This window comes from Grampus griseus (assembly GCF_964374135.1).
Source record: "Grampus griseus genome assembly, chromosome: 10".
NCBI lineage: Eukaryota > Metazoa > Chordata > Mammalia > Artiodactyla > Delphinidae > Grampus > Grampus griseus.
In genome coordinates, this window is record NC_139004.1 from 71593269 (window position 1) to 71619810 (window position 26542).

General features: G+C 39.7%; 1 protein-coding gene across 1 annotated transcript in view; it reads right to left on the minus strand.

The window, feature by feature from the left end:
- Window positions 1–26542, minus strand: part of ERC2 (ELKS/RAB6-interacting/CAST family member 2) — a gene marked incomplete at both ends in the record, with an annotated part of 833862 nt that overhangs the window by 644763 nt on the left and 162557 nt on the right. The gene's annotated exons all lie outside the window — the stretch shown is intronic.

Below are 26542 nucleotides of genomic sequence, written 5' to 3' on the forward strand. Positions count from 1 at the left end.
CAAAAGACACAGTTAGTACAAAGGCCCAGAAGCAAAAACAAACTTGGTATATCCGAGAGAGTTTAGTATGGCTTAAGAGGGTAAGTTATAGAAAATGAGGTTAGGGTATTTATCAGAACCAGATTACATAGGACATGGTTGGACACTGTAAGGATTTTTTTTTTTAGAAAATTTTAATTTTGGAATAATTTTAGATTTGTAGAATAATGATAGTTCACAGAGCAGATCTCTCAGCCAGTTTCCCCAAATGTCAAACATCTCACACAACTGTGGTACACTTGTCAAAACAGAAAATAGCATTAGTACAATAGAATTAATTAAACCCCAGATTTTATTCATATTTCATCACTTCTCCCACTAATGTCTTTTTCTGTACCAGGATCCAATCCAGGACACCACACTACATTTAAACATGTCTCCTTAGTCCTTTCTGCTCTGTGACAGTTTCTCAGTCCTTCCTTGTTTGTCATGTCCTTGCAGTGTAAAGAACACTGATCAGGTATTTTGTAGATTATCCCTCAATATGGGTTTCTCTGATGTTTCCCTTGTGTTTAGTCTAGGGTTATGGGTTTGGGGAAGAATACCACAGAGATGAACTGCCCTTGTCATCATATCCTATCAGGTGATGATATGATAGCCACATGATTTATTACTGGTGAAGGAGTCTTGGCTTTTATTCTGAATGAGATGGGAGCCATGGGAGAGTTTTGAGCAAAGGACGGACATAGCCACACTTTTAAAAGGATCATTCTTGAGCTGTGTTGAGAAGAGTTCGTTAAGAGGCAATAAGCATGGAAAGCAATTAGGAGATTATTGAATGATTCAGGTGAGAGATGACTTTGGTGGCTTAGGCTAGGATTGTGGCAGCTGACGTGGTAAAAAGGGGTTGAGTTCTAAATATATACTGAAAGGAGAACCAACAAAATTTGCTCATGAATTGGATATGAGATGTGAGAGACAGGCCAAAAGATAGTGAAAAGATTTCTGTCCTGAACATCAGATGGGAAACACTGAAAGAAGACCAAGGGAATGGGGGGAATTAAGAATCTAAGTTGGACTCACTGCATTTGCAATGCCTATGAGACATATAAGCAGAGAGGTGGAGTAGCGATTGAACAGATGATTCTAGAATTCAAAGGTGATGCTGAGGTCAAAGATATAAATTTGAGAACCATCAATAAACTGATGGTATCTAAAGCCATAAACTGGATGAGCTCACCCAGGGGCTGAGTGTTGAGAAAAGAGAAAAAGTCTGACATGAAAAATCACGAAGCTAGGGCTTCCCTGGTGGCGCAGTGGTTAAGAATCCGCCTGCCAATGCAGGGGACACGGGTTGGAGCCCTGGTCTGGGAAGATCCCACATGCTGCAGAGCAACTAAGCCTGCGTGCCACAACTACTGAGCCTGCGCTCTAGACCCTGCAAGCCACAACTACTGAGCCCACGTGCCACAATTACTGAAGTCTGCGCACCTAGGGCCCGTGCTTCCCAACAAGAGAAGACACCACAAGGAGAAGCCCGCGCACCGCAACGAAGAGTAGCCCCTGCTCGCTGCAACTAGAGGGAGCCCGCGCACAGCAACGAAGACCCAATGCAGCCAAAAATAAAATAGATAAAAATAAAATAAAATTTTTAAATGACGAAGGTAGTTGATGATAGCCGTCTTTTTTTTTTTCAATTTCCTAAATTGGAAAAATTAAAAGCTGGCAACTCTATAGCCATCTTCAAAGGTTTGGTGGTATACATATAACAATTGTACATATATTTACTTATTTTACTGTATCTCGTTTTTTTCACTCCAAAGTCCTGAGAGAGAACCATAAGTCTAAGTAATATCTCCAGCTCCCTTTGCTATCTTTAGTTTTTCAAAGGTTTTCCTGGAAGGCACTATTTTTCGTGGACTGGAAGTTTTTACTTTGGAGAAAAGAGGAGGTATGGTTTTAAGGGCTTCAAGAGCATGGATCCTGTAGTAGGAGAGAGGCCCAGAGGGCAGCAATTACTTGGTGCTGTCCCAAGGCCCGGTGACACTGGTGAGGCGGTGTGTGGCGTAGTTAAGATCAGAGACTTTGGAAGGGGGCATGGGTATGCCCCAGCTTAGCCACTTATTAGCTACAGGACCTTGAATGAGTGGTTGCCCTCCCTGAGCCTCTGCTTGCTTCTCAGCATAACAGGGTTCTTCTTCTAACATACTGAAGCCCTAAGCACAGCGCCTTATCCAAGATTTTTGGCCAGCTGCAGTTTTGGTGCAACGCTGTCCAAGACAGAACAAAGATATCCTCCTATAAGCAAATCTCTTTCAATTAGGGAAGGAGGTGTGAGAGAAATAATGTCACAAGCAACCATTTTTAACTTTTTTTTTTTTTTTTTTTTTTTTTTGCGGTACGCGGGCCTCTCACTGTTGTGGCCTCGCCCGTTGTGCAGCACAGGCTCTGGACGCGCAGGCTCAGCGGCCATGGCTCACGGGCCCAGCCGCTCCGTGGCATGTGGGATCTTCCCGGACCGGGACATGAACCCGTGTCCCCTGCATCGGCAGGCGGACTCTCAACCACTGCGCCACCAGGGAAGCCCCTATAACAATTTTTTAAATGCCTGTATCTACCAGCTGCCTTCCTAATGAAGCATAAATCTTTCAGATATAGCATTGAGGTTTGCAATTCCCAAATTCTAAATGAACGAATGAATGAACGAATGAACAAAGGAAATCTCAGGATGATGACTTTTTCAGAGGAAGTTCAGAAAAGGAGCTAAAGAGAAAACCAAGGTTTATTCCAGATCTTAAATATCAAGTATAAGCATGAGGTGGGGCAATTTCTAATATTTTTTTCCCTATCTTCTTAAGCAGTGGTTATCAAGCTTCAGTGTGAATCAGAATCACCTGGAGAACTTGTTAAACTGTGGATTGCTAGGTCCAACCTCAGAGTTTGATTCAGTAGGTCTGGGAGGTCTGGGGTGGTCCCAGAAACTCTGAATTCCTAACAAGTTCTTAACTGATGCCAATGCTGCTTGTCTGAAGACCACTCTCTGATAACCACCGCTCTAAAGAATGTCCGTTATGTCAAAGCCATATCTGAGAAGATTTGTGTGGACACTAATCTCTTTTATTTACTTCCAGCAGGGCAATGACTGATGGCCAACGGTGCCTGAAAGATTTTACCATATGATTTGCAAATCCAGTCCTAGATATTTACTGTGTGAATCATTTTCCAACCATCCAGAACTTCCAGGAATTCATGGACACCAAACCACACACTTCTGAAAGCCTTCCCTAAAAGGAAAGCTTAAGAAAAGCCCAGAGGATATGAAGTAAAGACACTCAAAAATGAATTCAACAATTACTTCATAGCAACACTGTCAAACTTTGACATAACCAAAGGCCATATGAAATATACTAGAAATTGACTACAGCAAAACCTAAGACAGCCCAGCCAAAGTGCAGGAAAAAACATTTTAATAACTCTTACTACTTCTTTTAAAAACTATGCCATGATTGAGGACTAGTAAGAAAAAGAAAGTTCAGTTAAAATTGCTCTACATTATTAAATACAAATAAAAATTCAGAATTATGCCGTCTACTCCACAAGATTTACATTAATAATTTAATGAAGAAAATACTTAGTGAAAGCATATTCTGGACAAGGCGCTGTTGGAATGAAATACACCCCCCCACACACTTATCCCCAGACTCAAGGATGTCCATGTCATGAGCTGATGAGTGTTACAACAGAAAAAAACATATATTTATACCATACTGAACACAGAGGTAAAACAGACCACTACACGGGGGAAATCAGTCCTGGACTTGTAAGAATGGAAGGGCATCCCAGGTGAGAACATGGAAAACACCAAGTTCTAGGAAGAGAGACAGCTCAGGGATTACCGGGGGAAGGCTGTAAAATGTGCCAAAAGTGGAAGATGCCCTTGGGAGTATAGCAAAGGGTGAGGCTATTAAAGCGGGAGGGAGATCCCCAAAGGCAACCCATAAGAAAGAATGTGGCCTTTGCCACACATTTAACAAGCAGTAAATGAATAAAGTTTCACCCCATACAGGAAACAGAGCATCCCTGTCAGAATGCAGAATTTAGGCATAAATATAGTAATAGTAATAGCAGATGTCAAGTATGAAAACTTTCTTGAGATTCACACAAAGTGACAGAAAAGGTAATAAACAGAAATCAGATCTTTGATTGCAAATATCCTTACTCTTTTCTCATAATCAGGCAGGATTGGGGGAATTGTCCCCAGTTGAGGCTCTATGCGCTGCCTTACAAAGGATTCAATACAGCACCCCCTATTGAAAATCACTGCCAGAAACCAGCAAACTGCTTAATATTCTCTAATATCAGTAGGAATGGCAATGAAAACTTAGAGGTTGAAGAAACTGCAGTTCAAGTGCAGGCAAACCGGGGTGTCAGGTTCCATGGTATGTGCCTTTGTTTCCACCTGTGTTGTCTGCTTGCACATGGTATGTCTTCAGAGGTAAGATCCAGGGATTCCATGACAGCAGGACAAAGGAGGCAGGTGTGGTGGAAAACATGAAGCCTGTTTACAGAGTCCAACATACAAAGCAACTGGACCTGTTTGAAATTATTTATCTACAAATTTTATTCTAGCAAGAAATGAACATAAAAGGGCCAAGGGAAAAAGAAAGTACATTCTAATGTGGTTCTCAAGGAGCCATCTTCACAGCTACCACGTGGTCCAGGCTACTCCTGCTCTTGTTCACTTCGGGACTACAACAGTTTCCTAGTGTCCAGTGGGCTTGGGACAGTCTGAGTTAATATTGTCCAAGTAGTAAAGCACCTCCTCTCACTCTCAGAAATGTCCCGGTTTGGATGATGTATGGTCACTCTACTTCTCATTTATTCTCACCTAACTTCAATCCTTTTTCCACATCACAGGCAAAATGATACTTGCTACACTACTACAGTCCTTGATTCCTTCCCAGCTTAAAACCTTTCCTTTGATCCCACTGTGTTGGCATCCAAGGCCTACACTGCTAGGCTCATTCCTGCACCTTTCCTTCTATCATCCCCAGAATTCTTCAGTTCCTCAAGGATGCTGGAGACTTCTGCCTTGGGCTCTCATACATGCTGTTCCTGCTACCAGGAATGCTCCCCCATCGTCTCCCTTTCCCTGCTAATTCCCAGTCAGCATGTGGAGCTCAACCCAAAAATCACTTCCTCAGGAAAGCCCTCCCTGACCACCTTTTCAAACTATGCATTTTCCCTTTCCCTTATAACACCACATGTGCAACTAAATACTTGTGTGTGTAGTTTTTTAATATCTGTCTCCACAGTGCCTGAGGGTAGGAACTATGATGGGGTTTGCTCACCACTGAATCCCCAGTGGCTAGAATAATGTCCTCCTCATAGTAGGTGCTCAATTAATATTACTGAATAAATGAATTCACTTATCAGATCACATCATAATTTTTGATGTGGAACATAATTTGTAAACAGACTTCATTTCATTCATTGGTGATGTAATTTCCTATTGCTGCTCTTACAAATTATTAAAAACTTAATGGCTTAAAATAGCACAAATCTTTTATCTTATAGTTCTAGAGACAAGAAGTCCAAAATGGATCTCACGAGTCACAATCAAGGTGTCAGCAGGACCATATTCCTTCTGAACGATCTAGGGGAGAATCCCTGCCTTTGTCTTTTCAAGCTTTTAGAGGCGTCCATGCATTCCTTGGCTCCTAGGCACATTCCATCTCCAAAGCCAGTAATGACATTACTCTAATATCTTCCTCTATCATCACATCTCCTTCTCTGACTCTCTCTTGACACTCTCTTTCACTTATAAGGATCTTTGTGATTATCTTAGGCTCACCTGGATAGTCCAGGATAATCACCCCATCTCAAGATCCTTAATTTAATCACATCTGCAAGATCCTTTTGCCATGTAAAGCAACATAGTCACAGGTTTCAGGGATTAGGCTGTCCACATATTTGGGGGGGGCCATTCTGCCTACAATTGGTTTTAAATGTACTTATTTCCCTATAAGAATACTAACAACAATAACAGAAATGAGAATCTATTACAGTTCTATATCTTAGAGAATCACTATGAAAACTCATCTATAGACAAGGCGAAGAAGAGCAGCATGAAAATAATCACAATTCGTTCTTTTCTTGGAATAATTTCTCATGAACATCTCAGATGATTTGCTCAATTCAAAGCAACTGTGTTAATAGCCAAATGTGAAATGGGCTTTTTCATAAACTCAACTGGGTAACTGGAGGGCACAGAATTTAATTCAGTTAAACTTCGTAAGTTTTATACCAACACTCCAAAAATGTAATTCCATGAGATAGACTCTTACTAACATCAAAGGTCTTGATACACAGTTCTTAACAATTTATGGACCATAAACCTTGGAATTTACAGGATATTCAGACGGTTTAGAGTATTAAGACAAAATGGTTTCAGCTAGGATATAGACACCATGACAAGCAGTAGGAACAGCATTTTCCTCTATTGTCTTGAAACAATTGATTCTTCCTGATCTCCTTTAGGGTTTACAGGGGGAACAACTGCTTTCACAAAGAGCCTCTCCTGTCCAGATTCCTTTGGTCTATACCACCTCTCCCCCTTCTCAGGGAACCAAGCATACTCAAGGCCACACACTGCATTCTTCTAAGATCTGGTCTCTTTCCTTAAACCCACCATATACCGAGTTATATCCAGAAGAGTTCCTCCCATCCAGGCATTCGCTTATCCATGAAGAAAAGCAAGCTGGATTTCATTCAAGAGCCAAATTCCCTGACTCTTATCACTTACATTTGGCTTTTCCCCTGCTTTTAATTTATTTTCACCTTATGCATACACTAATCATTCAACAAATATTACTAAGTGCCTACTCAGTAGCAAACTGAGTATTAAGTTGTAATAGTGAACAAGACAGGCATGGCTTCTGTCCACATGGAGCTTACATTCTATTGGAGAGACAAATTAAACTAATAATTATACTAACGATTGTAATAGTGACACTTGCTATGGAAAAATCACAGAAATCACAAAATGGCTACATGTGGGCAAAATCTGACCAAGAATTTCAGATAGCTGCTAACTTAAAAAATGATAATAATAAGGAAATTTCACAGTGAAATAAGCATTTTCTGTTACTCTGAAAAACTGGCTAGAACTGAGCAACAGCTGTCCTTTTTTGATATGGCACATGGTTTCTGGTTTTCCACAGTCCTCAGCACTCCCTTACGTCTCCCCGACACTAAGCCCAAGTTCTATCACCATCTGTCATCACATTTATGCTGCTATTTTTTCTACAGACCTGTGTTACTAGCCATGTGATTATCTAATTTTAAGTTTTAATTAATTAAAAGTTAAATAGTAACTAACCGTTTAGGTCCATAGTTACACTAGTCACATTAAGGGCTCAATAGCCACATGCTGCTAGTAGATACCATCATAAACCAGGCAGATATAGAACACTTCCATAATCACAGGAGGTTCTGCTATCAACAGTCCATTTCATTCTTTACATCACGTACTTGGCTCCTATAGGCATACCAGTCTGCAAGTCCTACTATAAGACGACATGAAATCGTTTGAAAATGAGAACCAAAGTGAATCTGGGAATTCAAGGAAGACTCCCCTGTGGAAGTGATCACAAAGCTGGGATCTGAAAGACAAATGACGTTGCCAACTCACATGCCAACATTAGTTGATTAAAGATACTTGGAGAGAAAGTGATCTAGGCAGAAAGAACAATGCATAAGGGAATATAAGGTGGGAATTTATCTTTATGGAAATCTTTCCTGATGATCTTAGCTCACTAAATGTCTCCTTACTAAAAAAAAAAAATCCTTGGTTAGCACATATCCAAACAGTAAAGGGTTACATATAAATTCAGAGCTTCAGATAATAGTGCCATACTTTTTTTTTCAAGTATCCCTTGAGAAATGATCTCCATTTGAAGGGCACATACCCAGAAAATCAACTTTTCTTCCTCTCCATTTCAGGATGATAATTTCCAATTCTGAAACTATCAAGGCCCTAAATGTGAAGGCCATCTGCTGAGCAGACCGTTTCCCTGGGAACAGCAAATGTTCTTCTTGCGTGGATTCCACTGTAATATTTTTCCTTTCTAAAGGACAGTGACTTTGCTGTGGAGGAAGGCATCCTCAATTTTTTTTAGAACCTGCATCTTCCGGGAAAATGATGTGCTTTGTGAGTTGTTTCAGATCCCATGCTACTAAAAGCTAGGTTTTTGCTAACAGCTTCTCAAGTCCTAGGGTCTATTTATTACTTGAGGCATTTTTGGACCCTTGGTGGTAAGAATAGGGAAACAGGTCTGATCTTTCCATGAAAGGAGACCTTATTTTCTGGTTCCACGCAGCCAACCTCTACTAAGCGACAACCTTTCCAAAGCTTAATTAGTTCTGTTTAAGAATAGAGAGAAAAATTATAGATGACTAACTACTGCCCTAAAAGCCCAGGAATACAACAGACATGTAAACATGCTTAATCCCTCCAATCAATGCAAAAACAGACACATGTTACAGGTGCTAAATGAACAACCAACACACATGTTGGTAAAAACATCAAGGCAATCAACATATAAAGCCTACAGGAGAACCATCTCTCATACAGTTCTTCCACTGACCTCTCACAGGACATCCAAATGCAGTTTTTGAGGCAAAAACAAACCCAACTTGCTACTTCCCGGCCTAAGCCATTCTGCCCACTCCCAGATCCTTGAGACCAGCAAGATTTAAGATTTTATTCCCATCAGCAGACTCCCAAACCCACAAAATACCTGCCTGTACCTAAAGCTACATTTTATACTTCATTAACCTGGTATTTTTCCAGCGTCAGTGGGAATCTCCATCACACCACCAGATGACGGCATCACCCTTCCTGGACTCCACATGTGTTTATTGCAAGAAGAAATAAAAATCCTCCATACTCAAACCCTTCCAGTTGGCCTGTCTAATACTTGCTTGTACTTTCATCTTTACTGTGAAGCAACCTTGTTAAAAACTTTATTTTTCAGGTGCCACCATGGATAAATCAGTCTTTTGATCAGGGAGAAAGCATATGCGAAACTGGGAAAGGACACATTTTCCTTTTTCTGGGAAGGTTTTGAGGTTGTCAGTCACTGTAAAAATCTTTTCTTGGGAATGCTGTCCACATCTGCAAACTGTTCCTATAACATCTACGTAGAAATCGATTTAAGAATATAGCTTTGCTCTATGATAAGCAATCTTCCTCAGAAAACACCAACCCTGGCCTCCTCAGCTGAACTATAAAGTCACGTTTCTTTCTTTTTTCTATGACAGGACAGAAGTGATTCACACACCTGAATTCCCTAAAAAATGGGAAATTTCACATAGGAGAGTATTTTGATCACTTTTCTTTCTTTTGAAGTCAGGATGTACACGTGAGTTTCAAGGGTTCCTTAGCACAAAGAAAACTTAGCAGGGGATAATGATAATGTGAATAATACATCATTTAAATCACTTCTGCCTTTGCATTTTTTCCTTTTTTTTCACTCTATCAGAAGCAAGCACGTTTGTAAATTCTAAAGTAGATGGCACAAATGTACAGTTTCTGAAGAACATATCATCATGCTTGCACCACTAGTTAGCTGTGTAATGTTATCCCAACCCTTGCCTTCTCTTAGATCTAGGCCAGAGGGGTCCTTCTCCTGGGCCACACACTATAGAGGACCCCACACAGGACAACTCTCAAAACGTAATTTTTTTCTTTTAAGTCTCATAAGAAAGTTTTGTATATTTTTTTATTTGGTGACTGCCTGAACCAACAAGAGGGACTTGTTAGCTGAATTTGGCCTGCAGACCAGAGGATGCTGAGCTGAAAGCCCATGGCAGGGTGAACCACAGCCTCTGCCACTGGGAACCAAGAACAAAATGGATGTCCAGATATACTGAATCCCCCAGATAACTCTGTTCTCTCCCTTCCCCTTGTTCAAAGGATGTGGTCTCAGAGGTACTCAGAACCCCCTGGAAATGGAGAATCAGACAAGTGGGGCCTGGAGGTAGAGAACAGGCCAACCCACCTCCTACCCTGTCCTGCTGCAGCAGATCCATGCTGCCACACAGGCTCACAGGCCACAGAGCTGGCCCCGGAAAGACTGAGGCTCCTGCAGTCTCCAGGCACTGGGCTGAAGCTCCCAGGAGAAAAGGCAGGCATAGCTTAATTAGACCTTTAGCATGTTTAGCTATTTGGGTCTGTGGGGCTCCATTACCATTTTCCCTGGGTCCACTAATGGTAGGTAGGGCAGCCTGCCTCTGGCTCCTTGACTAAAAATAAGAGAATTCAATTAAACTGCTCTACAGTTTAGACCTGCTCTAAAAAGTCATTATATTTTTCACTTAAGTACTTTAAGGTAAAGCCAGGTAAAAATTGCAATTCAAGGTGTCAGAAATAAATAAGATTTATTTTTCCAGAGTTACTCCAAGAAGAAATCGTTGAATGAATTGCAGCTTCTGGCTTGCCCTTTCCTATCTCTCATGCCCTATAAAAAGAATGTCATTAAGTAAAACTACGGTTTGAAATGCTTTGGGTCACACACACACAAAAGTACCACAATTACCACACTGTAAAATTCTGCATGTGGTATAAGAATCACAGTTACTCTCTCTCTTTCTAATGATCAATTGCCAATTAACATTTAACCACCTTCCTGCACCGAAGACCTTTTCTAAAACACACAAGAGGAAAAAAACATGGACAGGTTATTTCAAGACTCAGCATTCAAATAATAAGTTTTGAGAGAACAAATAAATGAAAGCCATGTCAAAAGGAACCAAAGACTACAAACACTGAGGAGTGTTTACTATTTTTACTTAGGAGCAATGACTAAAAAATATTTAGAGATGTCAGCTGTGAAATACTAATCTGAATTTTAATTTTTCTGATTTGTTTAGACTAATTACAAAGACAGATGTGCTTACTATGCCCACTGCTTAGCCCATAAGCACTGTATGAGAAACAGTTTTCCCCTTCTGATCAGAGGCATAAATAATGTTTCTACACTATGTCTTATTCCCATATATCATGGAACTGGTTGAAATGTATCTCTGGCTACTGGAAATCATAAATACAGTTAAGCAGAACCTCCTCCGTGAATGTAGAAAACAAGTACATAGCAATGAAATCTAGAGCTATACAGTATTTGAGTGTGAGTTCCTTCACAGTCCATTTTAATTGATTTATACAGACAGGAAAGAGGGGGAACATTAAACCTTTTACAAACCTTCCCAAGCTCTCCTAATTAGGCCAGTCCTGCATAAAGAACTTCATAGTTTTAGAAAATCTGAGAGCAATGAAATAAAAAATGAGGTAAATTAGGGAAAAACACACATATTCCAACACCTGTTCTCAAATTCTGTGCTTCTAACAAAGGGAAAGTTATAGGTAATAGGCACAGTTCTGTGACCAGGTTCCTTACTGGGCCACAGAAAGGTATTTCTGAAATTTTGATCCATATTTTACCTTTATGAAGGAAATCTGTGAAACAAGCCAAAATCATTAAAGAGCACAGAAAAAGCCGTGCTTGACATGAGAGTTTATTTAACAGAACATTATCTGAGACATGTAAAGTAACCAATCTCTATCAGGATTTAAGGTATCAGTTTAAAAAAAAATAGGCATTTCCAATCTTTATTTAAAATGTTCTCAGAATCTTTGTGTCTAGTAGGTACCTGAGTAAATGTTAAAGTAAAAACTAAAATATCTAAAGGAAGTGACCCTGTTCTAGATTCTAAGCCATCATCGATTATCTGACACATCTTAATTTATATGTGCAAAGAAAGGAATATTTTGTAACACCATCAACTGGGAGCTGCATCCCAATTTCAGAGATACTGAAGTGTAAAAACAAGTCATTAAAACACAGAAAATACAACAAATCATTAAACTTGTAAAAACTATAATGCATTTGTCTATAATGATCACTTCGCAAATATCTGTAAAATATATGAAAACACAAACGACTTTACAAACAACTTTGATAGGAAAGTGGAATGAAGAAAATTTCTATACGTGTTCAGATAGACAAAAAGTCCCCCTTCATCAAGCCTCCCCCCTACTACTCTGGCTCAGCCTTCTCTCCTACCTCAGAGTTCCTACAATGCTGGCAGTAAAAAGCACACTAGTTTTATATGCATACACATATCCATTTATATACACCCTCACCCACACTCTAGAGCAGGGGTCCACAAACTGTGGCACACAGGCTAAACCAGGCTGCCAGTTTTGTAAACAAAGTTTTATTTTAACAGTCATGCTCATTTGTTTACATATTATCTAAGGCTGCTGAGAACACACTACAATGGCAGAATTGAATAACTGCAAGAAACTGAAGGCTTTGCCCACAAAGCCTAAAACATTTATCATCTGATCCTTTAAAGAAGAAAAAGTTTGCTGAGCCCTGTGCTAGAGCATAAGGCCCTAGAGGGCAGGGGCCATATTTTGAACTGGTCTTATTCTCCCAGCAGCCTCTGGCACCAATTAAAAAGCAGCTAACGTATGCTTATCAGTAGTAGATTTTAGAAATTTAAGAGTAGCATGCCTCTAAATCGAGCTGAAAGGTCTTCTGAAGACTAATTTCTATTTCTAGAGAAGCCCTTTGCCCTGCTTTTCATCCCTCCTTATACAAGTTAAGATTCAGTATATAAAACAGCCCCACACTAGCTGTATGATTGATACAGAGAGAAACTCTATTTATATCCCTGATTAAGTTGATTAAACAGGCACTTAGACGATCATCGATTGTCTTCCACACCACAAACAATATATAATAAAGAAGCATTAACCACCTAACAGTAATACAAGGCATCAATCATTTCCCAGACATCTGTTAGTCATGCTCTCTGTGCTACTCTAGATAAGGAGCTACCGAATAGAATTAGACACAGCACCTACCCTCAAGGGGCTAACTACCTTCTTTGACTTACTCTCCCCTAGACTCATTTCCAAGTAAGCACATTGTAAACAGCATGATAGCAAACAGAACCTCAAGTTGATAACAAAGGGATGACCCCACTGAGTTATTTGATGAGGACATGGATGCTTACCGTGTTTAAAGGCCCTGTGGCAGAAAGAAAGATGTGCAGTCATGGCTCCTTACCTTGAGCTGTATACAAGGATATCGTTGTGACTAGATCTAACAAAAGGCAAACGGAAGAAAAATGCAGTCCTTCAGGCCCCTGAAGAGGGAGGAATTCATAGGACTGGAGGTTAAAGAAAAAATAAGCGAAGAAATAAGTGAAAGTCTTTCAGGTAGATTTTAACAGAGAAGATGAAGTTCAATAAGAAAACCTTCCAGAGTGAGGAAGGAATAAAGGCACAAAGATAGGGAGACACAGTGTCTTGTACATCTGTACATGCTCTACAAGGAGAGATATTATGCATTCTCCAAATGTTTACTGAGTGCCTATTCTGTGCCAGGTGATATATCTAGGAGCAAGACAAGTTCTCTTTAGAGGCACAAAAACTGCCTCTAAAGTTGACTTCATATTATCATCACTCTTGTGTAAAGAGGGCACAGTGTAGGTGAGGAATACAGTGGGAGACAAGGCTCAACAGGTAGACTGGGGACCTAATTGTGACGTGCCTGGGAGGCCAGGCCGAAGAGGTTGGAGTCTATTCTCAAGAATATTTATAATATTTTTTAATATTTATATAATTAAATATATATACATATTTAATACATTTTAATACAAGTTCTGCTCACATTTTAGGGTACTGGCGATCACTCCTAACACTAATCTTTAAAACCAATTGTATTTATAGCAAAGTACAGAGCAAAATGTGAATTTAACTCTACTCATAAGAAAAGTACCACTACTCATTTTCAAATGTTTGAACTTGATCATTTTGAGATAAACAGAAGGGACCCAGTATAGATGTTAGTACAGCAGCCAACGTACTGCTGGCTATGGACTAGAGGTTATTTCCAAATGACCTTACATTAATACTCCACATAATTTGCCATCTCTGTACTCACGTGTGTGTGTTTCTCAATCTTGACACCATTGACAATTGAAGCCAAATAATTCTTTGTTATGGAGGGCTGTCCTGTGTACCACAGGATGTTTAGCAGCATCCCTGTCCTCTACGCACTAAACGACAGTAACACACCACACTGTGATAAACGAAACTGTCTCCAGTCATTGCCACATGTCCCCTGGGAGGTGGAATTATTCCCTGTTAATCATCACTGCTCTAAACTTAATAGTTCCATTTTATATTAATAGTAAAAGGTAACATATATTGAGGCTTACAACTGGCCAATCACTATTTCAATCATGTTTATAAATTAACTCACTTAACCCCCATAATATCCCATTTTAAAGATGAGGAAATAATCAGAGAAAGTACATGTCCTCTCTAAGGCCACATTTCTACTAAGTGGTAGAATCATTTATTGAACCTGAGTTCACTGATGTCAGACCCTTGCCTCCTAACTACTATGCCACTTTGCCTTTCTGTAAATGGACAAAATTGACAGCAACAGACCAGGTACAATCTCTATCTTCCCTACTTTGTGATCCAGAGCCATCCAGGAGATCCAGCACACATTTAAGGATATATCTGCACAGCAGAAGCTCTTGCATCTTCCCAGGACTAAAATTCAACTACAAAACAACTGGTAGGACCCAGGCATGCACCAATCCCAGGGACACAGGTCATAAACAGCCCCTATGAGTATGACCACCTGATGCCTACAGGATGAATATGAGCTCTACCTTTTCCTCAACTGAAGTTTTGTTTTGCCCAAGCAAGCACTGCCTTAATCAAAAGCACACATTCATACGGCCCCTGCAAGGTGCAGGACACCAAAAACAGGCATGAGTACTTTAAAGAGAGATGAGATCCTTTCTTTTAAGAAATCTGAAATCTCATGGATAAGGCAAAGCACCCAGCTACAAAATGGTGTTAAGAAGACTTACAGCACATCAGACAATAATAACTATTTCACCTAAAAGTAAGGAGAACCCAAGTTGACTACATCACAAAATTAGAATTATAGAATATTTTTCTTGGAAACAATTTTTTGAAAGCAAGTAATCAATCAGGTTAATAAAATGTTGTGGACTAACAGTACTTGAGAATTTTATTAATAGACATTAAAATGACCTGAAATTCACCTATCAATTTGTTTATAATGAATAAAGTTTTCTATTATTCTTGAAAGCTGTTTGTGCTCTTTAATAGGATAAATGTTTCCTTTATGCTCCAGGTAATCTATTAATTTGCTTAGCAAATCCTCTGCAAAGGCAAACTTTTGCCCAGCCCATACAAACTGATGCAAATTTTAACTGAATTAGTTAAACCTTTACTTGAGAAATAACTGACCTCACAACTATTAAAACTGACCACGGGGGCTTCCATGGTGGCGCAGTGGTTAAGAATCCACCTGCCAATGCAGGGGACATGGGTTCAAGCTCTGGTCCGGGAAGATCCCACATGCCATGGGGCAACTAAGCCCGTGCACCACAACTACTGAGCCTGTGCTCTAGAGCCTGCGAGCCACAACTACTGAAGCCCACATGCCTAGAACCCCTCCTCTGCAACAAGAGAAGCCACCGGAATGAGAAGCCCATGCACTGCAACGAAGAGTAGCCTCCCGCTCACAACAACTAGAGAAAGCCCACGCACAGCAACAAAGACCCAACGCAGCCAAAAATAAATAAATAAATTTATTTATTTATTTAAAAAAAAAAACTGACCAGGAATAAAGGGCAGAGGGGAGAGGAGTTCTCAGCCAGCCTTCTCTGCACAGTAGAATCACCGGGGCCTCCTTTCTAGTGATTCTAATTTAATTAATCAGATCTGGGGGTGGAACTTGCATGCATTTTTAAGCTTCCTAGATTGTTCTCATGAGCCCCAGGGGCGAGAAAAACTGAGTTAAAGGAATGTCAGTGCAAAGGGGGAATCAGGAAACACTGGGCACACCCACGCATGCTGTAGGCTCTTGCACCCCAGAGTCAATCAGTTGGTAGAAGTACCAACTCCTACTTCATGACCTTGAGCAGCTTATTTCCTCTCTCTGATCTTTGGCTTCTTCATCTGTAAAATGAAGATGTTCAGAGGAATAAATAATAAAACTCATGTAAAGAGCTTAGCACACTCCCTGCAAGTGCTCAGGATATTTTAGTAATTATTGCAGGCCTTCCAGAAGAGGTGACTTTTGAATTGAATCTTGGTCTGAATTGGTCTTGATGGTAAAAATAAATCTATGTGCCTCTGTCTGATAATGTTTTAATTCTTACAATGTCTTTAAAAAAAAAAGGGAGAGAAAGATTCACAGAATTCAATGATATGCTGTATGGACTTCCTGTTTATAATTAACATGCAAGTTAAATATCAAACTTTGTGTTTGCCCCTTAGGTATCCAGTAGCCAACAGATCTATTACTTTTTGCCACTTGAATCTTTGAGGTCCCTGATCTAATTCCAACAGCACTCTCATACTTTCCAACAATTACACACACATTTGCACCACCCCCAACTGCTAAGACAAAACTCTGTTCGCATCTACATTCTTCCTTGCAATAACTAATCCTGCAAACACAATAAAGTAAGTTCCAGGTGGGGCTGAATTATTTTACAGTATTAGTTATAACCCTCTAAAATAATTTATAATGGAAATTCTGAGATGTCCTTCACTAGGGAGGATACTGGTCCTAGGCACTATGACAGAACATGTGCTCACAGGCGCACACAACTGTATGTATGCAATATGCATACACAGAAGAGGGTTCTGTTCACTTAAGTCAAATTTATTCAGAACAGTTTTATGTTATTTATTTTCATGAGTTTTAGACAAGATCCTTTTTAGCACATTACAGAGGCCTGGAGGGGCCTTCTGCATAAAAGACAAAGCCAAGCACTGTTAATGCAAAGTATAGTAACTCAGTGTTTTGAGAAACACGGCCAACATATTTGAATATGAAGCCATCAGGCCAAGAAATCTTGGTGTCTAAAGCTGAGAAAAAAATTGACAGTTATGTTCTCATTATCAGGAAATTTCTTCCTACCTTGTGGCAACTTAGCACAGCCTGCCTCAACCTTACAAAGATTCATACACACATTCCACAAAACACTTAGGATGTGAATATTTCATATCATTCATGTGGTGGCAAAATGTAAGGCATGAGAGACCAAATCTTCAGTCTTTGCTGGGCCACTTACAGACTGTATGACATTAACTAACTCACTTCACCTTTCTAACCCTCAATGTATTCTCTGAAAATGCCATAGAAATAGCACCTATCCCATTCAGGTTGCTGTGAAAATCAAATGAGATGATATGTGTAAAATGCTTGGCACAGTGCCTAGAACAATAAACACTCAATAAATATTAACAATGATTATTATTATCTGCTTTATCTGATACTTCAGTTATAAACCACACTCACAAAATCCGCATCAAATTTCTCAAATAGTCTAACCAAATAAGAGCACAACACACAAACTATGCTAAAAATCTAAGGTCTGAAGATCAACGAAAACCTAGGGCCCATGCCGTGCTGAACATTATGATGGAAAAAGCTAAGAAAAAAATGCAAAATATGAAGCAAAAGACCTGATAGTCATGCTAAGAAAATCACAATTCAGACAACTTACCTTAAGGAAGTATGAGAATTTTAATGTCCTTGGGTGCTACTGGGGTTCAGAAAGAATCTTTTACTAGAATAATACCTAGGAGGTCTTACCAATATTTCACCTTCTAAAGATAGCACTCAAAGAGCAAGATGACACTCCACGCAGAGTGTGGCTTCTCACTACCCCCTGCAAATATACACAGATTTCAGGTAATTGAGAGAGCTGTTCAGGAAGCCTCCTCATTATATTTTTAAAAGCTCCCTTTCCATCATTAAAAAGGTACACATTTCTAATAGGTAAACATCCTTCAGTTGAACAAACTCCAACCATGACTATTCTTAAGTAAAGCTGACTTCATTTGCCAAAACTCCTGGGCACACTTAAACCAACGTGTGAAATTCCATGAACTCCAGGCAAGGGGTCGCAGGGGAGGGTGGCGGGGGGTTGCTGAAATGCTTAAGCTTACAACAGTGAGACCCAGTGAAAGACGGACTAACTGACGAACCCACAGACCAGCAAAATCTTAATGTCTAATAGCAAATTATTTTTAATACAGAGCCAATCACAAATTTACTAGATCATGAAGGAGACTTTCTTTAACAGACCACTTAACATAGTTTGCCTGGAAAGGGAGAACTTCTGAAGGTGCACCGCCATCTAAACACAATAATATTTCAGTGACCCCTAACAAACTCACATATATGTAGTGGCTGAAGACACTTCTTACCCATCATAGAACTAAAGAACGTTCTCAACTGCCTCCTGACACCCTGACAGCCTCATAGTTCAGTGTTTCAAGTAGATCAATAGAACAACCCAAATGTCCAATTAAATTTTGTCTGGCTAAAGTCTGACTTAAAACGTGAAAAAATACGACACACTGGTATTGTTCAAACAGTATTGTGGGGGGTTATTTCTAAGTTAGCTCTCGTGAGAAAATTCATATACTATTTCAATCTAGGCTGATACGTATCCTCAAAGTTGACACAACTGCTTTATTTTAAATAGCTTGCAAAATGTTACAAGAATGGCCTTAAAATCAATAACTGATCTGCCCTCTCCCAGAGCATGGTAAAAGCAATGTCCAAAACGAAACCAGTCAAAAATAAAAAGTAAATCTCATTCAAGGCTGCCATCTAGTGGGAAAATCAAGTGGCTGTAATGTTGCTATGCAACATTTGGATGGCATGTTTAAAACCCCAGAATGTTGGAACTCAGAAAAAACTTAGTTCAGTGTTTTCCAAAATATGTTCCTTGCTAACAGGATTCTGTCATCAAATATATTTAAGACATGCTGGGTGAAACACTGGAAAATACGTTTTTACTACAGAATATCGCACAGCCTACAATATGCTCACACACTGGGAAACTCTAAAGGGGGATGTGGCATTTCTCACATGTATTTGATCAAGGAAACTCTTTACTTGTGGATGCCTTTGAACTCCTCACAGAGCACTGGAGTTTCACAAAATAACGTTGAGGAAATGCTGATCTAATCCAACTCCTGCCTCCACATGTTACACATGAGGCCTCCAGCAATTTAAGCAAATGACCTGGTACCTAGTACTGCCTATATAGCCTGTCAAGCCCCAGAGTGGGTCTGTCTTTGTAACCTGAGGGGTGAGTGGAACTGAGCTGAGGGTGGTAGACTATAGGACACTCCCACTTGCCCCTCTTCTCTGTCATTAAAATTCTATTGTGGAAGGTCTGGAGGCTTCATTTAAAGTGCCTATCAGGCTAGAAGGACATTCTATTGCACTTAGATTAAATACTGGTTTTGAAACTTAATACTCCTTTGTCAGGACTTCCCTGGTGGTGCAGTGGTTAAGAATCCACCTGCCAATGCAGGGGACATGGGTTCGAGCCCTGGCCCGGGAAGATCCGACATGCCATGGAGCAACTAAGCCCGTGTGCCACAACTACTGAGCCTGCACTCTAGAGCCCGTGAGCCACAACTACTGAGCCCACGTGCCACAACTACTGAAGCCCGCGTGCCTAGAGCCCGTGCTCCGCAACAAGAGAAGCCACTGCAACGAGAAGCCCATGCACCGCAACGAAGAGTAGCCCCCGCTCGCCGCAACTAGAGCAAGCCTGCATGCAGCAATGAAGATCCAATGAAGCCAAAAATAAATTAATTAATTTAAACCATTGTGGGTATTGTGTTTCTTTGTATTCCAAGGAACCTATGAAGCACCAGCCATACAGCTCCTATGAGAGTACTTTGTTCGGGTATTGCTGGCTAAGGGGCCGCAGATCCACATCTTCTATGGACAGCCTCGGCCACAGCCAAGTCTCCTGACACTTGATTCAGTGTTTCTCACTGCTGTAACTTAACAGCTGGTTACTGTAAGAAGGAATTCATGTTCACAGACTCTGGCTCCACAGCCTACTCTCTTCTCTCCAGACTGAAAAATGGATTAGTAATAACTTGAGTGAAAATTAAAGAATAAAAAACAAGTAATAAAGTATCTGGTTTGGTACTTTTAAAATCATTTTGATGGCTATATAATATTCCATCCCTGTTACTTTCATATTTGGAAATGTTTACATTTTATCTTATTTGAAACAGTTTTCTCTTATTTAAAAAAATTACAGAGCTTCCCTGGTGGTGCAGTGATTAAGAATGTGCCTGCCAACGCAGGGGACACAGGGTCGAGCCCTGGTCTGGGAAGATCCCACATGCCGTGAAGCAACTAAGCTCATGTGCCACAGCTACTGAGCCTGCGTGCCACAACCACTGAAGCCCGCGTGCCTAGAGTCCATGCTCCGCCACAAGAGAAGCAACCGCAATGAGGAGCCCATGCACCGCAACAAAGAGTAGCCCCGTTTGCTGCAGCTAGAGGAAGCCTGCATGCAGCAGCAAAGACCCAATGCAGCCAAAATAAAAAATAAATAAATATTTTTTTAATTAAAAAAAATTTTTTTATATTTAAAAATTATGTTTTCTCTTATTTTAAAAAAGGGAGAAATTCCTTTCGACATCTTCGGGCACAAAACATTTTCTGTACTAAGAATTATCTCAAAGGATAGATTCCAGAAGTAGAATTACAGAATTCAAAGCCTAAGCCTCATTTATACTGACAAGCTTTTTCCCAATATGGTTGTCCCAATTTACACAAAATATGAGACTTCTTATCCCTCAGTTATGAAAAGGAAGCTTGAGAGATAACTGTAGGTGCAGACCACTCTCAGAGTAGTCCAGGTCGAACATGCACAGCAACTGGGAAGCTCCGGAAATGCTCACCTGTTTGCACACACACTCAGAATTTAACATAAAGAATCCTCTCCCATATGTGTGATGCAACTTCTAAATATTCCCCAAACTCGAAAACCATAGGTTTCCAAAAGGACTTGTGCTTCCAGTAGATTAAAAAAAGCTCTTAATTAAGACCTCAACCTCAAGGTGCTCACAGGAGATTTAACACCTACACATAGGATTGGTGTTTTAATCAGATTAACAGAGAGACCCAAGCGCAGAGTGGAAACCAGATCAAAGTATTGTCAGTTAGACTGGACTGGTTGGGAGAGGGCTGGTGCCTAAGTTTGAAACTGGCACTCCTTTGCACCAGAGACCTGCCTGTAACTTCTTCACATCTGTCCTGGAAGGCTACCCACTTTTATTCTGCTCATGGCTTACAGCAACATAATGCGATGTTGTAAAGAGACTCTAAGAGCCATAACTGACCTGAAATACTTTCTTGGCCCCTCACGTATTTCCCCTCATACTACACTCAGCCCAAGAGTTAACTTTCCTCAGGAGACCCTAAACCACAAAACATTTTCTTTCACTTCTAAAACTATTTTGCTTTCTGTATATTTTCTGACAGGACTCACAAGTATTTCCAAAGGCTTGACTATGAGTTAGAATGCACAGCGTATTAGGGATAGCTGATTCATCAAGAGGAGGATCCAGCTCTGATTAATTTTTCTTCCGTCACCTTGCTTAGAAAAGGATTCCCAACATACCACTGGTCACCTGATGCTGCCACACAACTGAGAAATCATTCATTCATTCAAGTATTTATTGCTCTCTTGTTTTCTATCAGGTCCCATGCCAGGCTCTGAGAATCCAAAATGCATGTTGAATCAATAACTCCAGCCTCACTCATTTATCAGCTGTGTGACCTTGGCCAACTAAACTAATTTCTCTGAGCCTCAGTTTCCTCAACTGTAAAATGTGGGATAATAATGGTATATGCCTCACAACCGTAAACACTTGTACATACCTCCCAAATTTAGTGAGATAATATGCATAGGGAACATGGTTTCCAACACCTGTTAAATATTCAGAAAGTTCAGTCACTAATGTGAAAAAATAGAAGCATAATTATCTCAGTTGATACTGCTTAAAAATTATCATAGCAATTATTGAGACAATGTGCAAAATATAACCTTATATTTGATGTACAAAAGAATGTTATATCTAACCGAATTTCAATGTGGCCTATAAATTCCTAATTCCAACCCCCTAGTGGAGAATAAAGGTACAGGTGACTTAACCTTGGCAATTAGAAGTAACTTGGTAGAAAAAGACCTTAAAGATGGCAGAAGACTAAGACGTGGAGATCACCTTCCTCCCCACAAATACATCAAAAACACATCTACATGTTCCACATCTACATGTGGAACAACTCCTACAGAACACCTACCGAACACTGGAAGAAGACCTCAGATTTCCCAAAAGATGCCCTCAGGTGACCTACATGCATAGGCAGGGCCAAAATAAAAGCTGAACGCCAGGAGCTGTGCGAACAAAGAAGAGAAAGGGAAATTTCTCCCAGCAGCCTCAGGAGCAGCAGATTAAATCTCCACAATCAACCTGATGTACCCTGTATCCGTGCAATACCTGAACAGACAACGAATCATCTCAAAATTGAGGCAGTGGACTTTGGGAGCAACTGTAGATTTGGGGGTTGCTTTCTGCATCTAATTTGTTTCTGGTTTTATGTTTATCTTAGCTTAGTATTTAAAGCTTATTATAATAGGTAGATTTGTTTATTAATTTGGTTGCTCTCTTCCTTTTTTTTTTAAATATAATTTTTTTTCCTTTTTCTCTTTTTGTGAGTGTGTATGTGTATGCTTCTTTGTGTGACTTTGTCTGTATAGCTTTGCTTTTACAATTTTTCCTAGGGTTCTGTCTGTCCTTTTTTTTTGTACACTTTTTAGCACTTATCATTGGTGGATTTGATTTTTGTTTTCGTTACTCTCTTCTTTCTTTTATTACTTTTTAATTTTTTTAATAATATATATATATATTTTTTTCTTTCTTTCTTTTTTTCTCCCTTTTCTTCTGAGCCGTGTGGCTGACAGGGTCTTGGTGCTCTGGCCGGGTGTCAGGCCTGAGCCTCTGAGGTGGGATACCTGAGTTCAGGACATTGGTCCACCAGAGACCTCCTGGACCCATATAATATCAAAAGGTGAAAGATCTCCCAGAGACCTCCGTCTCAACACTAAGACCCAGCTCCACTCAATAACCAGTAAGCTACACTGCTGGACACCCTATACCAAACAACCAGCAAGACAGGAACACACCCCCACCCATTAGCAGAGAGGCTGCCTAAAAACACAGTAAGGTCACAGACACCCCAAAACACACCACCAGATGCAGTCCCACCCACCAGAAAGACAAGATCCAGCCTCATCCACCAGAACACAGGCACCAGTCCCCTCCGCAACCCACTGAACCAAACTTAGCCACTGCGGGCAGACACCAAAAACAATGGAGACTACGAACCTGCAGCCTGCAGAAAGGAGACCCCAGACACAGTAAGTCACACAAAATGAGAAGACAGAGAAATACACAGCAGATGCAGGAGCAAGGTAAAAACCCAGCAGACCAAACAAATGAAGAGGAAACAGGCAGTCTACCTGAAAAAGAATTCAGAGTAATGATAGTAAAGATGAACCAAAATCTTGGAAATAGAATGGAGAAAATACAAGAAACGTTTAACAAGGACCTAGAAGAACTAAAGAGCAAACAAACAATGATGAACAACACAAGAAATGAAATGAAAAATTCTCTAGAAGGAATCAATAGCAGAATAACTGAGGCAGAAGAACAGATAAGTGACCTGGAAGATAAAATAGTGGAAATAACTACTGCAGAGCAGAATAAAGAAAAAAGAATGAAAAGAATTGAGGACAGTCTCAGAGACCTCTGGGACAACATTAAACCCACCAACATTCGAATTATAGGGCTCCCAGACAAGAAGAGAAAAAAAAGGGACTGAGAAAATATTTGAAGAAATTAAAGCTGAAAACTTCCCTAATATGGGAAAGGAAATAGTCAATCAAGTCCATGAAGCACAGAGAGTCCCATACAGGATAAATCCAAGGAGAAACACACCAAGACACATATTAATCAAACTATCAAAAATTAAATACAAACAAAAAATATTAAAAGCAGCAAGGGAAAAACAACAAATAACATACAAGGGAATCCCCATAAGGTTAAAAGTTGATCTTTTAGCAGAAAGTTTGCAAGCCAGAAGGGAGTGGCAGGACATATTTAAAGTGATGAAAGGGAAAAACCTACAACCAAGAATACTCCACCCAGCAAGGATCTCATTCAGATTTGATGGAGAAATTTAAACCTTTACAGATAAGAAAAAGCTAAGAGAATTCAGCACCACCAAACCAGCTTTACAACAAATGCTAAAGGAACTTCTCTAGGCAGGAAACACAAGAGAAGGAAAAGACCTACAATAACAAACTCAAAACAATTAAGAAAATGGTAATAGGAACATACATATTGATAATAACCTTGAATGTAAATGGATTAAATGCCCCAACCAAAAGACATAGACTGGCTGAATGGATACAAAACCAAGACCTGTATATATGCTGTCTACAAGAGACCCACTTCAGGCCTAGGGACACATACAGACTGAAAGTGGTGGAATGGAAAAAGATATTCCATGCAAATGGAAATCAAAAGAACACTAGACTAGCAATTCTCATATCAGACAAAATAGACTTTAAAATAAGGACTATTACAAGAGACAAAGAAGGACACTACATAATGATCAAGGGATCAATCCAAGAAGAAGATATAACAATTCTAAATATTTATGCACCCAACATAGGAGTACCTCAATACATAAGGCAAATGTTAACAGCCATAAAAGGGGAAATCGACAGTAACACAATCATAGTACGGGACTTTAACACCCCACTTTCACCAATGGACAGATCATCCAAAATGAAAATAACCAAGGAAACACAAGCTTTAAATGATACATTAAACAAGATGGACTTAATTGATGTTTATAGGACATTCCATCCAAAAACAGCAGAATACACTTTCTTCTCAAGTGCTCATGGAACATTCTCAGGACAGATCATATCATGGGTCACAAATCAAGCCTTGGTAAATTTAAGAAAATTGAAATCATATCAAATTGAAGGAGAAAAACCATATCATCTCAATAGATGCAGAAAAAGCTTTCGACAAAATTCAACACCGATTTATGATAAAAACCCTCCAGAAAGTAGGCATAGAAAGAACTTACCTCAATATAATAAAGGCCATATATGACAAACCCAAAGCCAACATCATTCTCAATAGTGAAAAACTGAAACCATTTCCACTAAGATCAGGAACAAGACAAGGTTGCCCACTCTTACCACTATTATTCAACATAGTTTTGGAAGTTTTAGCCACAGCAATCAGAGAAGAAAAAGAAATTAAAGGAATCCAAATCAGAAAACAAGAAGTAAAGCTGTCACTGTTTGCAGATGGCATGATACTATACATAGAGAATCCTAAAGACGCTACCAGAAAACTACTAGAGCTAATCAATGAATCTGGTAGAGGAGCAGGATACAAAATTAATGCACAGAAATCTCTTGCATTCCTATACACTAATGATGAAAACTCTGAAGGAGAAATTAAGGTAGCAATCCCATTTACCACTGCAACAAAAAGAATAAGATACCTAGGAATAAACCTACCTAAGGAGACAAAAGACCTGTATGCAGAAAACTATAAGACACTGATGAAAGAAATCAAAGATGATACAAACAGAAGGAGAGATATACCATGTTCTTGGACTGGAGGAATCAACACTGTGAAAATGACTATACTACCCAAAGTAATCTACAGATTCAATGCAGTCCCTATCAAACTACCAATGGCATTTTTCACAGAACTAGAACAAAAAATTTCACAATTTGTATGGAAACACAAAAGACCCCAAATAGCCAAAGCAATCTTGAGAAAGAAAAATGGAGCTGGAGGAATCACACTCCCTGACTTCAGACTATACTACAAAGCTACAGTAATCAAGACAGTATGGTACTGGCACAAAGACAGAAATATAGATCAAAGGAACAGGATAGAAAGCCCAGAGATAAACCCACGCACCTATGGTCACCTTATCTTTGCTAAAGGAGGCAAGAATATACAAAGGAGAAAAGACATCCTCTTCAATAAGTGGTGCTGGGAAAACTGGACAGCTACATGTAAAAGAATGAAATCAGAACACTTCCTAACACCATACACAAAAATAAACTCAAAATGGATTAAAGACCTAAATGTAAGGCCAGACACTATAAAACTCAGAGCAAAACATAGGCAGAACACTCTATGACATAAATTACAGCAAGATCCTTTTTGACCCACCTCCTAGAGGAATGGAAATAAAAACAAAAATACACAAATGGGACCTAATGAAGCTTAAAAGCTTTTGCACAGCAAAGGAAATCATAAACAAGATGAGACGACAACCCTCAGAATGGGAGAAAATATTTGCAAACAAAGCAACTGACAAAGGATTAATCTCCAAAATATACAAGCAGCTCATGCAGCTCAATATCAAAAAACAAACAACCCAATCCAAAAATGGGCAGAAGACATTTCTCCAAAGAAGATATACACATTGCCCACAAAACATGAAAGGATGCTCAACATCACTAATCATTAGAGAAATGCAAATCAAAA